The 17,772-nt window shown below is 42.0% G+C and overlaps 1 protein-coding gene across 8 annotated transcripts in view; it reads left to right on the top strand.

Moving 5' to 3' along the window:
* The first annotated feature begins 1,945 nt into the window (after positions 1–1,945).
* Positions 1,946–17,772, top strand: part of SIPA1L1 (signal induced proliferation associated 1 like 1) — a 350,098-nt gene continuing 334,271 nt past the window's right edge. For 4 of the 8 annotated variants that reach the window (XM_012756107.3, XM_012756103.3, XM_076003893.1 and 1 more), the window contains exon 1: positions 2,346–2,674. The gene's annotated coding sequence lies outside the window, so the exon portion shown is untranslated. Of the gene's footprint in view, positions 2,320–2,345; positions 2,675–17,772 lie in introns of those variants that run through there. The other 4 variants (XM_012756105.3, XM_012756102.3, XM_076003895.1 and 1 more) reach the window with 2 other exon arrangements.

Raw genomic sequence — 17,772 nt, 5'->3', positions numbered from 1 at the left:
GAAGAACTTAAACCTTAGTTTCCTGACTTTGTGTAGTGCCTCTTACCATTGTGTATCATTTAGGTTTCTAATATAAAAAAATTCACTGACATAGGACTTAAGCTTGCAAGTAATCTAAGAGTCTCAACTCCCTAGTCTTCATATCCTTAAATTCATGTTTTAGCTTTCATGTTCTGTGGAAGTGAGTTAAATAATGGTTCCCCATATTAATGTATAGGAATTTAAAAAATTCAGATATAATTCACATACCATAGAATCTATTTTTACTCATACATTTTGAAATCTAAAGTTTAAGCTTAACTTCTATTCACAGTATCCATTTTACTTAGGTAGTATGTAAACACCCCCACAGAAAAGTTTCCACAATTAAAAGAAGAAACAGGGGATGAGAAAATTTCATCTTCATCCTTAACAGCAATTTGGAGTAGGTATAAAGGCATCTGAAGATGCTCAATGATTTTTTTTTTTTTTTTAATGCTTTGAGCCTGAGCCAAGCATGGTGGCCTATGCCTGCAGTCCCAGCTACTCAGGATGCTAAGGCGGGGAGATTCTTGAGCCCAGGAGTTCCAGACAAACTGTAGTGACCTATGATCGCCCCACTGCCCTCCAGTCCTCCTGCCTGGGCGACAGAGTGAGATCGGCTGTCCCCTCTCTGGAAAAAACAAAAACAAAACTGCTTTGTGTCCCCGCCCCCACGGTGAATAGGGTTTTTATAAGACGAAGATGGAGAAAGGAGGGATTATAACCATTGAAAAAGACATGGAGTGAATAGAAATGGGAGGGTAATAGAGTTAAAAACTTGACTGTGTAGCGGAAACTTATATTTTCTAAGCCTAAGTACTCTCCAGGGTAGGACAAAAGTGTGTATGGACTTGTGCATTCACTTAAAATAGACATTAAGCAAATACCTGCTATGTGCCAAGCTATAGAGAATAGGGAAATGACTAAGCCAGATCCTCAAGGAGCCCAGTCTGGTGGGGCCTGTGTGGGAGTGGGGCTGCGGGGTGGGGGTGTCAGAAAGAGGAGGAGGGAGGGACGTATGGCGTGGGAGTGGAGATTAAAAGGGAAGGTTGAAAACAATATGTGGTAGATATTTAGGAATACAGATTTGCATATGCTTCTATGGCAGAAATCTGCCCCCAAACCTCTTAAAAACTAACCTCATTTGCCAAACTTGGCTAGACATCATAATGCTCGTCTTCTAAAGATGCCCTCTCAGATACGCTTGAAACCCTCCTTCCGCTACCACCCCCCGTCTCCCCACCACGAGGGCGTCGATCTGGGAAGGGGGCAGGTGGAAAGCTGCACCCACGTTTGCTGCCTCTGCTCTCCGCAGGAAACAGGAATCCAGGGCTTTGCCGTCGTCATGGCAACCAGGAGTTCTGCGGTCCTCCACCCGGCTCAGACTCCTTTCACTGCCCCCGCCCGCAGGGCCGAGCGGCCGCTCATCTCGCGAGACTTGCGCGCGCAGCGCTGAGCCGCTCCGCGGTGATCTCACCCGCGACTTGGGGGGAGGGAGGAGAGAAGGAGGGGAAGGGATGGGGCGGGGAGGGGAAGGGCTAGCGCTGCGCCGCCGCTGCCGGCAACTTTGTGATCGAGTTTAGTGCGTGCGTGAGCAAGTGATCCAAAAGTCGGTGTGGCGCCGAGTCCCCGGGAGGAGGGTCCCCGGGGAGGGCCAGGTCTGGGCCCCAGAGGCCGCCCTCCTCCAGCCACTGCATCCCTACCTCCGCTGTGGCTCCCTCCCCATTTCCTCCCCCCACGGTCCTCCCGGGCCTTCCCGCCGCCGTCCGCAGTTACCTGTCCCCTCCCCCTCTCGGCGCGCACCTCCCTTCCCCCGACCCGCGCCCACCCCGGGCCGGTTTCGGACTGCGGACCCCCGCCGCCCCACTAGCTTCCTGCGCCGGCCGCCCTTGGCTCTTTCTCCCGGGGGCAGGCAGGCGGGATGGGGGGCGCTGAGCCTCGGGGCGGCGCGAGCGGGGGCCCGGGCGCCTAGACAATAGTTGATGCCCGAGGACGGGCACTCCGCCTCCGCGCCTCCAGGAGCTCAGCCCCCGCCGGCTGCGCGCCAGCCTGCATTCCGGGTCCCCCTCGGAGCCAGGCTCGGGACTTGCGCCGATTCCGCCTCCCCCGGACGCCCTCCGCTCGGCGGCTCGGCGGTGGGCGCTCGCCCCGGCCCGGCCTCGCCGCCCGGCGTCCTCCGCAGAGGAGGCGGCGAGTGAGCGCGCGCCGACCGTCTACGCGGTTTCTCTTTCTCCCCAGGGGGAGCGCGCGGCGGACGCGCCCGGGACGCGCGGCTGCACCGGGAGGTCGGGCGGAGCGGTAAGTGGCCCCCGCGCCCCGGGTCCTGGCGGGGGAGCGGGCATGCGAGGCTGCTGACAGCCCCATGCCCTGTTTCGGGCCGGGGCTGGGTCCGGGGCCCGGAGCAGGACACCGGCAGGCCGGGTAAAGTTTGATTTCCGATCTGGTGGCGTGCTGATAGCGCAGCCGGGCGGGGGCGAGTCTCGGCTCCTCCGCGCCCGCCGCGCGTGCACGCTCGCACCTCGGAACCCGAGTCTGCACAACTGCGCGGCGGGCGCCTCTGCTAGAGGCCGGAGACCCGCGTCCCCGTGCGAGGGGCTGCGCCCACCCTGCAGCGCTCGTCTCCTCCGGGCGACCCTTCCCCTTCGGCCACCTGGTGAGCGCTTTGCGGGCTGTGCTGGAGGGGGCGGGCCGAGAGGTTCGCTTGTGGGAAAGGGGGAAAGAGCAGCTGGGTGCCGGAGGCTGCCTAATTTCTCTCCCCTTGGGGGTCTTGGGGGAGTGAAAATTTGGGATGCTCCAACCTGCTTTCCTTGGAGGTGTAAACCTCGAGGGGGCTGGGGAGGCGTGAGGGTGCTGCAAAAAGAACTTTTCCTCCTTCGCCCCATCTGTTTCCAACTTCTCTCCTGACCTTACAGGAGATTTCTGAGGCTCTTAGATCGCTCCACGGCATTTCTTGGGGGACAAGTAATCGTGTTGGGCAGGTTGAAATTTCATCGGGGCTCACCGTTTGGGAAACAGAGATTGGGAAATGGCTCACTTTCAAGGAAGAATGTTTAAATGAATTCTTGGCATTCGTTTTCTAAGGGAAGCGTTTGAGGACTGATGGCTCTTAGACTACTACATTTACCGTATAGATTTTATTTTTCATAACGAGTAGTTTAGAGGCAGCCTTCACTGAAATTCATACTATCTGCTAAACGATTATATTTCTAAACTGGAGCTAGTGATGCGATGCAAATTTCAGAGTAGAGGTGTCGACTTTCCTGAGGTTCCAGGTCTATCTGGATGAACTGGGGTTGGCGTTTCCTCTATAAAGCAAACCTTTCATGTTGAAACTCTGACTCAGACTCTTAAAGCCATTGTTTTTATACTGGTACTTTGTGGGAGTTAAGTGTCAACTTTCTCCTGTTTTCTCGTATGGAATATTCTTCCAAGGCAAAGATTCTCCTACCGAATCTCTTGGAAAAGTACAAGATGAAGTCCTACAGATTCGCTCCCTGCAGCCGGCTTAGTAACTATGCATTTTCTATATAATCCTGTGTTAACGACTTTTGACTTTCACTTTTCTCCTTTTCATTTTTTGAAAGCTGCAATTAAGCTACCTTTACCAGGATGAAAAAAAAGATGATGAGATAATATAGAGCAGTGGTAATAGCAATAGTCTCAGCTAAAAGATTTAAGTAAATCAGTTTATGGTCACTGATGTGTCCACTATTAGATGACTTCCCAGTTATTAACTAGAATATTAATATTTAAAAATTTTTTCCCATGGAATAAATTATTTATACCAAGGCATAAGCAATTAACGATGCATTTAAAATGACTTGGGTGATGGTTTGCACATAAATGTTTGGAGGCAAAATAAGAGATTTTAGGGGATGAATGGTTTTATGTCACTGACAACTAATTTTATCTCATTAATGCATTAGTAAAGGACTCTTGAAGTTGACTATCATTAAATTTCTCCAGTTGACTGAGAGAACAAGTTTGGCAAGTGGCTCAAGACAGTCAGTAGGTGTTGCTGTTGTGAGCTTCTCTGCAGTTCCTGGTTCTGCTCCTTGAGTTTGAGTTACAATTCTGGTACAATGAGGTTTTTAAATCTGAAGTATCAGGCAGTAATAATTGTAATTTCACTGTGGGATTATATGGCGAGATGGACTTGAACTCTTGGTAATAATTCCAAAGCACTTCTCTGAAATTTTACATTGAGATTCATTTAACTCTTTTTTTTTGACTATCTTTTAACTAGTATTTTCTAGCTTTTTTATTTCCTTTGCTTTTACTTTGAATTAAGTGTGTAATTTTGGTGTAGTGCCCTCATCTTGATTTTTTTTTTTAACAACTTTTAAAGAAAACAGCTTCTAGTAATTTTATTGAAGTCATCGATTGAGGATTGCTTGAGATTAGCAGTGTTGTAGACTTTTGGGGGATGTTGGTTGACTGAGTTGAGATGTGTGTGTGTTCTATCTTAAGTTGCAGTTTGAATTTTTTAGTAAGTGACTGTTCTTTTAAATCTCTGAGCTGTGAAACAGGATCATGGGAAAGCGGAAATGGTTTAAGAGTACAGATTCCTTGAACCTGTCCAGTTTAGTTGAAAGTTTGTAATGATTAATGTTAACATGATTAGGTGCCTCTTGTCAGTCCTCACCATTGTATTATCATTTCTATTAGTCCATATCAATGCACAAGGGAAGCATAAATGTCCTGAAGATTTTCAGGTGACATCTGAGATTTGAGCCATTTGGTTCACTGACCAAATTGGACTTTCCCTGGGAAAGGTCAGTAGACTCATCCTCATGATAAAGAGCTAGAACTCTGACAAAGCATACTTCTTTCTTCCTTTTGGCTCAAATCATGGAAATTCAAATCTCAAAATAAATTCAGAAAAAATATTTTTCCCCCATAGTATTCCTGTATTCCTAACCTTTTGAGATTTGTGGGAGTCAGAAAATATTTATTGAGTGCCGCTATCTGGGAGGTGTGCTGTTGGTTTCTTTGATTCCAGTCATGAGCAAAAGAGTGTTCCTGGCCTCGTGGAATACTCGGTGTACCCATTTGTAGTAACCTTCCCTGGTTTGGAGTTATAATACCCTGCCGCCTCCATAAAGGTTTAGCATGGCAGGCAATTATTTTTGAATTTTAACTTAAAAATTTTGAAATAGTATAGCCCAGTATTTGTCCTTAGAAGGTCTGGGTTTCAGATACCTGCTCCCATTTTCTGGCTGTAAGAGCTTAAAAAATAATTGAACCTCTTTCTGAACTTCACTGCCTTTTTCTGCAGAGATGGGCACAAAACTTGCTTCACAGCTTTGCTACAAAAATAAATGAGAATATATGTACGAAACTACTTTGTGTACCATTAAGTCTTATTTGCAATTGCATTTGCTTTTTGATAAACAGATACCGGGATTGTTGGAACTGGAAAAGATTTTGAGCATAAATCACTTGGCCTATCTTCCCCACTTTACAGATGGGGAAACTGAGGCCCAGAATGTTGAAGTGACTTATTGAAGGTTATGGAATTAGTTAATGATCAGGCAGTGATTGGAAGGCAGGTTTCCACATTTTTTTTTTTTTTTTTTTGGAGACAGAGTGTCACTTTGTTGCCCAGGCTAGAGTGAGTGCCATGGTGTCAGCCTAGCTCACAGCAACCTCAAACTCCTGGGCTCAAGCAATCCTGCCTCAGCCTCCCGAGTAGCTGGGACTACAGGCATGCACCACCATGCCCGGCTAATTTTTTCTATATATATATTAGTTGGCCAATTAATTTGTTTCTATTTATAGTAGAGACGGGTGGGGGGGGTGTCGTGTCACTCTTGCTCAGCGTGGTTTTGAACTCCTGACCTTGAGCAATCCGCCTGCCTCCTGCCGGCCTCCCAGAGTGCTAGGATTACAGGCGTGAGCCACCAGGCCCGGCCAGGTTTCCACATTTAACTGTATTCCTTTGTTTTCTGTGTTTTTTTTTTCTCTCTCTCTCTTAGAGTCTGTTAAAATTTGTTCACTACTTTTTTTTTCCCTCCACTTAAATGTTCATTGTTTATTAAATGACTAAAATGAGGGTAAGGAAAACTTAAGGAAGCAAACAACATATACAGTAAGGTTGAAAACCATGAAAACAACTATGATGCAGTGTTTGGTAACTAAACTTTGGAGTTACTCAAATTACAGAGTTATGGAAAAAGAAATTATGAGTTAGAGTTTCTACATGGTAGAGCCTGTAGGCTTTTTTTTTTTTTTTAAAGAAATCTTTATTAATATATACATAATATATTTATATGTTCTTTAGAAAAGCCAAACTCAGTTTATTCCTGTTCTCATTTTTCCCCCCTTTTAATCTCATTTCCATTTGCAAAAGACAGAAGTTACACGATCCTTGCTTATGGAACAGTGGCCAACTAAATTTTAAACCTCCTTCAGTGACGTGTAAGGGTTACCAGAGGTTGGGGGCTGGGGGGTCAGTCAGGTGCAGAGATAAATCAGGATCTGTTTTATCTATATATATCTATAAAATGTTGTAGGAACTTCCGTTGAACATGGGACTGATTTATATTGAACTACTTTACCTTGCACTGCAGTAATCTGAGCCAAGAGAGAAGAAACATCCCTGCCAGTTGGGTGACTGCCCTTTAGGTGAGGGATTCTTCTTCCTGGGAGGAATAAACAGGACAGTATTCTTTCAGTGCTCACACGGAAGTTTGGGTCTTGTTCTACATATGGGATTCTGTGACACACCAGTGTTCCTCTAGCACTTGAGATTGACAATCCCACCTTCTATCCACTGTACTACTACTTTTTTGGTATGGGGAATAAATTAGCTGCATTTAATTTTTGATGGCTTTTTTCTGTCTGGGTAATTAAAAACAAAAACAAGACCCACACACTGTGTGAGACTTCATTTTTCAAAGGTTAGATGTAAGTTTATTATTTTTAGACAATAGCTCATTTATTCTGTCGGTGGGCTTTTGATGAGCTCTGGAGTGAGTCGTAGAGGCTTGCAGGGATTCCCTTGCCTCTGGATCTCTTAAACACAGATGATTTGAGTGAGTGAGGCAGTAACACAGTGCGATTAGCTTTGTGATTGTCAGGGTTTGGAAAAACCATCGGGGTAGATCATTGAAGAGTAGGGGAACCTTTGCCAGTCCACGTCTGTTTTCTCCTTTTATTCTAGCCTGGAGAGAGAACTTGAGTGTTTTCTTTTGAAGGTCTAGAGACGTGACACCAAATGACATGGAGGGATGTCAGGCGTTTCTTTAGCTGCACCTTAATGAGCAGCAGTGTGTTGGGGGGTGTGCCACAAAGTCGGGTGAAGCCATTTCTCTTTGCCTCTGGAGGTCTGAGATGAGAATTTTCAGCCTGTAGATTTCTGATTTGTTGCTTGTCATGTTACACTAAGTTCTCCCTCTAATTAGTAATGTAGGATGTCTAACTTTAAATTGTGGGAAACAGGCAATTACATAATGTTAGATTTCCCTTTTTCCAATTCAGGAAAGGCAGGAGAATGTATGCTAGTTGCCATGCCGGCTTGGGGGAGCGAGAGTTGCTGGCTCGCATAACCAGGGGTTACTCAAAGGCAACTTGAGCAGACAGGACAGCCAGCCCGGCCGCCACTGGATTCCTTTTTCCTCTCTCCTCCTGCAGGACAGATCTAGGTGAAATGAGTTTCACAGACATGAAAGTTTATTTTGGTCATGCCTCTTCTCTTTCTACTTTTTCTGTAAAACCTTTTACCAAAGCTATGAACAGGTATAGTCATTGATTGTTTTTGTGATTCAGCGTCTTTTATAATGAGTTCTGAGCTACTCAGAAAAAAGCCATTGAAAAGTAAACGCAAAGAGCTCTGTGTCGAGTGATCATGTTCCTGTCATCAAGACTTGACTGTGATCAGCGTCTTTTACTTTGGCCCCTATATTATCTTGCTATAATTCATTTTCTTCATATTCTGACTGTTTGTCTAGATGGGGATTCTAGCTCGATCTGTTGTGAGCTCTTTGCATTTCCTCTAACAGTCTCTAGTTCCCTGAATGGATTGGCCATTTGTTTGTGCAGGTTTTTTCATTTTGGTTCTTGATGTTCTCACAGAAGCAGCTGATAACAGTAGTGTCCCATGCCTTCAAGAAGAGACAGTCTACTGATTAGGTGCCTGTAAGATAGATAACTGTAAATTAACAGGATTTTCTGAATTTTCACCAAATCTGACTTGTATTTCTTGCTTCATCTGTGCTGTGTGCACCTAGGGAAAAAAAGGGAAGTATTTTCCCATATTCTCGCAAGAAGCACAGGGCTGTGACTTGTGTGGATCAGACTGTCTTTTGAAGACTTTTCAAGAACATGTTCTTGCCCTTGAAGTGAGGGTTACTGTGTAGTTGATGTAACTCCTCCCTCTTCCCTAATCATTCTTCTAGATGCTCCACTGAAGACCTCAGAAGTTTCTGCCTATATGCTTTGCCAGAGCTTAACTTCTTAGTGGCTGCTATTTGATGTGTAAAGAGAGTGCTCTGTGTGTGTGTGTGTGTGTGTGTGTGTGTGTGTGTGTATGTATGTGGGGGGGTGGGGTTCACTTTGACTCCTAGCTCAGAATGTGCTCTTGAGAAACCCTATAGGAAGCCTGAATGTGGTTCCTAACCCTTGTTTCTTTTCCAGTTTGAGAAATACCTGTGGTTCTTCAAAGAGTCTCAGGGTTGTTTTATACTTTTAATTAGGATCTTAGTGCTGATCCTTTGTAACAAGAAACGAGGCATAATAATCACATAAGAAATTAATGTTTCAGTAGATAAATGATAGGTTGTAGAGAGCTATAGGATTCACAGAAAAGGGCTTATTAAAAGTTCAAGAACCTCAGCCTAATAATTGCTTTTGGTGGGGTTGTTCTGAAGGCCATTTTCAAGGTGGTGTTGAAAGTAGTGGTTTTCAGTGGTGTGTTTGGGGAAGCCGTGGGTGCTTGGGTCGAGAGGGTGGAGAATCACAGGGACCCTGGGGCTTTTCTCCTGGGCAGCGTGCTAGATCCTGAGGTAGATGGGTTGTTTGAAGAAGCTCAGGTGATTCTGTTATGCCTCTCCCTCACGCAGTTGAAAACGAAGAGCTTTTACATAATTTTAGTTCTGTGCTCAGCAATAAGGTAAATAAGTAGTGGGGTTAAACCAAAAAGCAGCTGACTGGGGATTGTAGAAACTTATTTTAGATAGGTGAAAAGGAAAGCCTCAGAATCCTCTGTAGAGTCCCATAGGTTAAAAAAGACGACTTGGAAGAGCGCTGGAAATGACTGCCAGACTGCCAACGGTTACAGGGGTCAGGCTGCTTCGACTCCTACAGTGGAGGTAGAACACATAAATTCAATTTGGTAACTATGTTGGCACTTTAAAAAAAACGTTTTGGTAAAAACATATAAAATTTACCTTCTTAATCATTTTTAAGCATGTAACTCAGTAGTGTTAAGTATATTCACCTTGTTGTGAAACAGATCTCCAGAACTTTTTCATCTTGCAAATCTGAAACTCTGTAAATGTTAAACAGTAACTCCTTTTCCCCCTCCACCCAGCTCCTGGCAGCCACCATTCTACTTTCTGTTTCTATGAATTTGACTACTCTAGATGCCTCATAGAAGTGGAACCATATAGTATTTGTCTTTTTGTGACTAGCTTATTTCACTTGGCATAATGTCCTCAAGGTTCATCTATGTTGTAGCATGTGTCAGAGCTTCCTTTTTAAAGGCTGAATAGTATTCCACTGTATATACCTACCACATTTTGTTTATCTGTGCTTATCTGAGGATGGTTGTTGAGTGGCTTCCACCTCTTGGCAGTTGTGAGTTTTGTTGCTATGAACATGGTGTGCAAATATCTCTTTAAGACCCTGCTTTTGATACATACCCAGACGTGAGGTTGCTGGATTATATATGGCAATTCTATTTTCAATTTTTTGAGGATCCTCTGTACTGTTTTGCATAGTGGTTACACCATGTTACAACCACACAAGCAGTTCACAAGGGTTCCAACTTTTCTACATCCTTACTGATACTTGTTATTTATTTTTATAGTAATGATTGTGAGGTGATACCTCATTATGGTTTTGGTTTGCGTTTCTCTGATGATTAATGAAATTGAATATCTTTTCAGTGCTTGTTGGCCATTTTTATATCATCTTTAGAGAAATGTTTATTCAAGTCCACTGCCCATTTAAAATTGAGTTATTTGATTTTTTTGTTGTCATTGAGTTATAGTAGTTCTTTATATATTAATATTCTGGATATTAGCCACTTATGAGATATTTGATTTGCAAATATTTTCTCCCATTCCAGGTTGCCATTTTACTCTTTCAGTTGTGTTCTTTTGATGCGCAAAAGTTTTTAAGTTTGATGTAGTCCCGCTTGTCTGTTTTTGCTTTTGTTTACTTGTGCTTTTGGTGTCATATGCAAGAAATAGTTGCCAAGTCCAATGTCATGGAGCTTTTTCCTTATGTTTTCTAGTTTTAGGTCTTACATTTAAGTCTTTAAGCCACTTTGAATTGATTTTTGTGGTATGGTATAAGATAAGGGTCTAATTTTATTCTTTTGCATTTTGTTTTATGCATGTGTATCTTATTTTTCCAACACCATTTGTTGAAGAGACTGTCCATTCCGTATTGATTGGTGTTGGCATACTTGTCAAAGATCATTTGACTGTATATGCATGAGTTTATTTCTGGGCCATGTATTCAATTCCATTGGTCTCTTTGTCTTTATGCCAGTACCACACTATTTGGATTACTGTTGCTTTATAATATGTTTTGAAATCAGGAAGTATAAATGGCACTTTTAAATTATGCTGTTCTAGATGTTGAGTAATAGAGAAATGACAAAACAATTAGAAGAAATTTTAATTTTTTTAGGGGGACTAGACACACTTGAAGAATGAGGTAAGAATGATTTAGATAGCATAATGTACGAGGCTATCAGTTGGCAAGCAGTATAGGAAAAGCTGCGTGTCTAGCACTTCTGGTTTACAAGGTGCTTTCATATTGAGTCCATTGAGAATCTTCAAAAAAGGCAGTGGACCTTGAGTTATCATGAAGACTGGATATATACCTCAGTGAGTACATAGTGTCAGTTGTATCACAGTGATTTAGAGAGGTATTTAATGAAAGCCTCTAGTAGTAATCTCAAGATTTTCAGCTGGATCAGTTATATCATAAGAACTGTCACTTGTGATTTTTTTCCCTCTTTATTCTGTATTGGCTTTCCTATTCTAACCAAGTAGTTTCTGAGTTCCTGTATCTGCTCATTGAATAGCAGTGGGCCATGTATACAGGTAGAATATTTACCTGCAGCACTGCTTTAATTTCTGGATGTGTAAAAAAAACAAAAAATAAAAAACAAAAAAACCTAGAAGTTGGGCATGGTGACTCAAGCCTGTAATCCTAGCACTCTGGGAGGCTGAGGCAGGAGGATCACTTGAGGTCAGGTGTTCGAGACCAGCCTGAGCAGGAACGAGACCTCATCTCTACTAAAAATAGAAAAAATTAGCCAGGCAACTAAAAAAATTAGAAAACATTAGCTGGGCATGGTGGTACGTACTTGTAGTCCCAGCTACTCAGGAGGCTGAGGCAGGAGGATCACTTGAGCCCAGGAGTTTGAGGTTGCTGTGAGCTAGACTGACACCATGGCATTCTAGCCTGGGGGACAGAGCGAGACTCTGTCTCAACAACAACAAAAAACCTAGAAAACTAATCTGGCTGTGTTGTATAGGATGAACTGAAGGGAAGAGATTGGAACCTGAACAGCAAATTTAGTGGCTGCTTTAGTATTAATAAGTAATTTAGGTTACTTTAAGATATATTTTCTCATCTTCTTAATAAAACTATGGGGATAATTTTGGTCGGGTATATTACTTAACCACTTCGTCAGGGCGTTCACTGGCTGCAAAACCTTGCCCACAGCCGGCACTCACAATCTGCACGATAGTTTGTGCTGTGCATTGATGATGAATCCATTTTGCTCTTGTGTGATGAGGAAAGCTTTAAAGCACTGAAAGCTTGTTTTACTTTACAGGCAGCTTTACTTGTAATGTAAATCAGAATAGGTAACATATACATATATGTTTTCATTATGTTATTTTTAAATGTTCACAATTTTATTTTGATAAATGAAAAATTAGAAAAGTCATATCACAGCTGTCGGCTAAAGTCGACGCTGGGCTGTGCATGTTCATCTATCTGTGGCTATCGACTATAGTCGACGCTTGTACTGAAGTGGTTGAAGGGACATTTGGTAGAATTTCCTTGGAGGAAAAATGTAGTATGCTTGAATATAGTAGGCCTATCATAAAGGTTTGTTTAGTGGTGACCAAATGAATTTGTGTCTTTATGGATGGGTCTCTAAAGGAGTTATTTACTCACATATCCCATAAGTATTTATTGAATCCCACTATATGCCAGGAGCTGGTGGCTGCTTCTAGTAAACAAAAGAGACATGGTTCCTGCTCTCATGTAATTGATGCTCTTCTAGTGACTTCAGTGGTCCATTTCCATGTTCTTTTCATCTCATCTGGTTGAATTTTTCTTTTAGTCGAAGGCCACCTGTTTTATTTTTGATGCAAAACAATTGCAGTTATTTATTAGAAAAATAGTTCTATGTTAAGTGTTCTTTATATAGAAAAAGAAATAAACACTATACAACTGCTTTTTGGTTTCCAAGGAGATAATGTCTTGGGAAAATTTATTTTATCAAGTGCTAAGAAAGAGAACTAAAAGAAACTGGCTATAATGCATTTTGTTTAAGGTTTTCCTGATGATCCAGATTTTTAAATCTTTATGGTTTTTCTTCTATCCCCACATCCACTCCAAGAGAATCTAGAAACCTAGTTCTGGCTAATCCTGGATTTTGCTATTAATTGTTGGATCTCGGAAGAGTAATATAACCTTTCTGGATCTTCATTTTGTCATTCATTTGTTTGTTCACTTAATAAGTCTTCATTATTCACTTATTATATACCAAATAATCTTTGTAAAGGGGAGAAAGTTGAAGGTTAAATTAAATTTCTTTTGTGACCTGTTAAAATTCTACAAAGTTATTGTGATTTAGTGAGATTTGGAGCCTTTTGTAAATAATAGAAATATTTCTGAAAGAACTGAAGAAAGAGCAATTTAGAATTTTTGTGTTTAACCATAAAACATTTTAGTGAGAAAATTCTATAATGATGGATAATTCTAGTACTAGTTTCATTCTGTTCTAAAAACAATCAACATTTAAACTCAACTCTGAGAGTTCTTCTTAGTAATTTTGGTAGTAGACAATTCTGAATCTAACCTTTCTGTTGTTAACTGGTTAACACCCTAGAAATTTAATTCCTGTTTCAGATGATTGGTATAGGATTATGGAGGGTTATTGTGGGAGATTTAGAAATGCTTATCACCTCTTCTTCTAGGTGCTCAGTTCCGAATCTTTTAGAGTCCTGGTCATTTTTGCATGTAGTAGTCTTGAGATATGATAACATCGTGTCACTGAATGCCAAAGAGTCACACTGAAGATCTGAGCACCAGGACTGTGATAATTAAGCTGGCATTTGCCCAAAATGCCGAATATGTAATATTTAGAACACCTAGTATGATACTTCAAGGTTTTATAAAGTGATATTTTCATTTTAATTTATTGTTTGAAATTCAACATGGTATTCATTATACGTGAAAAGATTCAGTTATGCAAAGGAAAATTTTAAGAATTTCCTCTCACATGGATTGTTGGGGCTGTTGTAGATCTGGTCTCATTGTCATCAAAGAGCACTGGAAGATTTGTTCTAGTCCTGGCTTTACTACATACTAGTTGTGTGGCTTTGGCTGTTTTGCTTTCATTTATTAATACTAATCAGCTATATTCATTGAGCAGTTCAATCTAGATGGCAGGCACTATTCTCATCCTGGGGGTATATCAGTGAACAACTCTAAGAAGTGAGATGGGAAGCCATGGGAGGGTTTTGTGGAAAGGATTTTGATCTGATATTTTTAAAGGGTGAAACTCTATTGTGTAAAGAATAGAATGGGGAGGGGTGCAAAGGTGGAAAGAGGAAGATGTTAGAGGTTTCTAGCAATGCTCTGTACTGAGATATGATTGTGGTAGTACAGGTGATGAGAGGTGCCTGGATTCTGGGCATATATCAAGTGGGGTTAATGTGATTCACTGATGGGCGAGATGATGTGGAATGAGAGAAAGAGTGTAGTCAAGGATGTTTGGCCTGAGCAGCTGGAATAATGGAGGTGCCATTGATTGAAGCGGGGCTGCCTGGAGGAGCAGGTTTGGGTGGGGCACTAAGAGTTGATTTGTATGTGTTGGGTATGAGATGCAGGTTGACTTGCAAGTGGAGAAATCAGGTAGGCAGCTGGGCAGGTCTGTCATTATTCATGAGTTTCATTTTTCTCATCTGTGAAAGGGGGAAAGTACCTGCCCTTCTCAGGATTATTGAGATCAAAGGAGGAAAAACAGTGACTATGTCCTGGAAGATTTCTGGAAAGTAGACTTGTTCCCATCTTATGTACTTTGTGGTCACTTTTGAACTGTTTAACCTGTAGGCCAGAATGTATTGTGGAAAGTTAGCATTTGCCCCCCAAAGGCTGGTTTAGCTTTCTGTTTGATCCATCCAGCAATTCCTGGGCAACTCCTGGGAGAACTTGGTATGTATTTTGGTTCCCTCCAGCGTGTCAGAGGGCTTCTTTTTGCACAGCGTCACTAGAGAGCCACTACATGGGAGTGTAGCATCAGACTTGCCACTTAATAAACGTAGCTTCAGGTGAAAGTAATTTTATTTAGGTGGGAGGATATTGTAGTAGGAAAAAAATCACTTTCCTTTCTCAAAATCTTTTTTTTTTTTTTTTTTTGAGACAGAGTCTCACTTTGTTGCCCGGGCTAGAGTGAGTGCCATGGCGTCAGCCTAGCTCACAGCAACCTCAAACTTCTGGGCTCAAGCAATTCTTCTGCCTCAGCCTCCCAAATAGCTGGGACTACAAGTATGCGCCACCATGCCTGGCTAATTTTTTCTATACATATTAGTTGGCCAATTAGTTTTCTTTCTATTTATAGTAGAGACGGGGTCTCGCTCTTGCTCAGGCTGGTTTCCAACTCCTGACCTCAAACAATCCGCCCGCCTTGGCCTCCCAGAGTGCTAGGATTACAGGCGTGAGCCACCGCGCCCGGCCTCAAATTCTTTATTATTTTAGGCTTTCTATAACTTGGATCAGTTAACAGATATGGTCTAAAAGGTCAAATCTATTATTCCGTGTTTCTCGATTCAGAGTACCTAATTATATACTCCTAGGTTTTTTGATCACTTTACATCTTTTTATAGACAGGTGAAATATGTTAAATGTGTACTTAAAGCCATTGAATTAAAACTTGTTTAAAATCCAAGATGTTGAAAGCATCAGTCTTATGTTTTAATCAGTGATATTTTGAATGTATCAAATGTCTTTCTTTAGAGGTAGCAGTAAATAGTTCTATCTTTGAAATGTGATATTTGCTTATAGCCTGTATCTTCCCACCAGTTAGCTGTGTTTTTAGGAACATCTTTAGTCAAGAGATGTGGTGGTTCTTGGTTCTTCTAATCTATAAGCAGTTTTGAGCAGAAACACTACTGTTGTTCCTTGCCATCCTAGTTTTATCATCATCATCATCAGCAGCAGCAGCAGCAAGATTCCAGTGGGCATCGGCTGTGTGTGCCCATTGCAGTTCCTGTGATTTAGACAAAGAAGGTAAAGTCCCCTCCGTACAGAGCCTTTGAGGGCCTGACGCACATAATGAGTATAACTGTTGGTGGGATACCATCTAAGTGAGTATTCTAGGGGGTGAGTGGAGAGTGGTAATGGCTTTAATTATGAAGGAAGGCATCAGGGAAGCAGGAACTATGTTTTTCAGCATATACTGTGGAGGTCGAAGTTATCTTGGGTAGTTCTCAGAAATCTGTCAAGCAGGAGGACCTCTCTCTAATTTAAGGTTTTTGTCAATTGTATAAAATAGGTTTACCCATCTGCTCAGTAATTGTTAACTTACATAATCTTTGTTTTTCATTGAATTGGCTTATTGTACATTATTCAGGCTTCTGAGAAACTGAACTATAGGTACCCAGTATAGTGTTACTTGATAATAATTGTTGGAAAAAACCCTTAAACCTTTGTCTTTCCTTTTGAAGTATATATTATAAAATTTTGATTAAATATAAGACATAATTTTAAGGGGGGGAGTCTATATGTTTAAATCTACATCTTTTCCGTGCATAATTTTTTGGACCATGACTATCTTCCTAAAATATCTTTTAGTTTTTCCAAATCATCTAATGGCTTTTTATTTGAACTCATTTTTACTGGGGAGGTGCACTCTAAGTGTCTGAAGTCATAGTACTTACTTTATGTACTCTTAAAGTTTTTTATAACAACTTTATTGTGTTATAATTTACCATACAAATTGTCTTGTTTAAATTGTACAAGTTAGTAGTTTTTAGTATATTCATACAGTTGTGCAAGCATCTCTATAAACAATTTTAGAACATTTTCATCACCCCAAAAAGAAACTCCAAACCTATTTGCAGTCACTCCCCATTTCTTTCCAGCCCCACCCCTCCTCCCTGCCTCCAGCCCTAGGCCACCACTAACCTACTTTCTGCCTTTATACATTTGCCTGTTCTGGACACTTCATGTATATGGTATCATCCAGTATGTGGTATTTTGTGACTGTCTTCTTTCACCTAGCTCTATCAAAGCACATTTTATTTTTTTTGCCAGCACTTGAACTTCAGGGCAATGTTACAGATTCCAGATTCAAAACCAGATATGTCTGCTGACACAGAAACAATAGCCTGTGCTGGGACCAGAGAAAATAGCGAAACCACCACTTACTGTGTGTGTTGTGGAGCAGGGAGTGAACTTTGAAGCTTTCATAAACAAAATAAAACCACCCCAGTACTAATCCAGCAGCGCATGCAGTGCACACGATTGCATCATTGCCTTGCCCCTCCTTGTCTGAACACTGTCCTGATTCTTCCCTTTCTTTTACTCTTGGTGTGATCTGTGAGTAAGCCTTGGTGCTTTTTTCCCCTTTGCATTGATTCTTGTTTTCAACTTTTGCTTCTCATCTCATTGCTACCAGGTTAGAGCAGACCCTTGACTGTTCCAAGTGGCTGCAGCAGTCTCCTTTCTGACCCCTTCTGCCCTTCTGTCCGGGTCTCCAGGCCACCTCCTCTCACTGTTCTTTCTAATGCACCACTTAGGTGTATGTGCCACCCTCCAGGAACTAAAGCGGCTCTGGTACTTTGCCCTGTCAAGCTCACACTCTCCTGCTGGCTTTGTGACCTTCCTGTTGGGTCTCTCCTTTCCTGTTTATCTGATTTTGGGGGGTGGCCTCTTTAGGTCTGTGTCTCTGCCTTCATTCTCTTCTCTTCCTAACTATTCTGATTTTCTTTGGACCTTTGTTCATTTTCAGTTTTAGTTCTATTCGATTTAAGATGTATGTGAAATCTAACATCCTCACCCATAGCCTTATCATTGCTATCCCCTTCCCTGCTCCTTATCCATATCTTGTGTCTCTGATCCCCTTTTGAACTCCAGCCCCTGAACTCTAGTTTTATCTGTGTCTTTCTCATCCCTGAAGACCCACCACCTTTACTGACGTCTGGTTAGTAGAACTCAGCCTGATTTCTCCCTTCTATGAATTGTTGTTGTACAGTGTTGTATACTTAATAATTAGTGCATAGTTCATCATGTTTAGCCTGGAGGAGACTCAGAGAGGATCTCATCCTTTGT

This window comes from Microcebus murinus, chromosome 6 (genome assembly GCF_040939455.1).
Source record: "Microcebus murinus isolate Inina chromosome 6, M.murinus_Inina_mat1.0, whole genome shotgun sequence".
Classification (NCBI taxonomy): Eukaryota; Metazoa; Chordata; class Mammalia; order Primates; family Cheirogaleidae; genus Microcebus; species Microcebus murinus.
The sequence above is the reverse complement of the archived record's forward strand: the minus strand, read 5'-3'. Positions and strand labels throughout refer to the sequence as shown.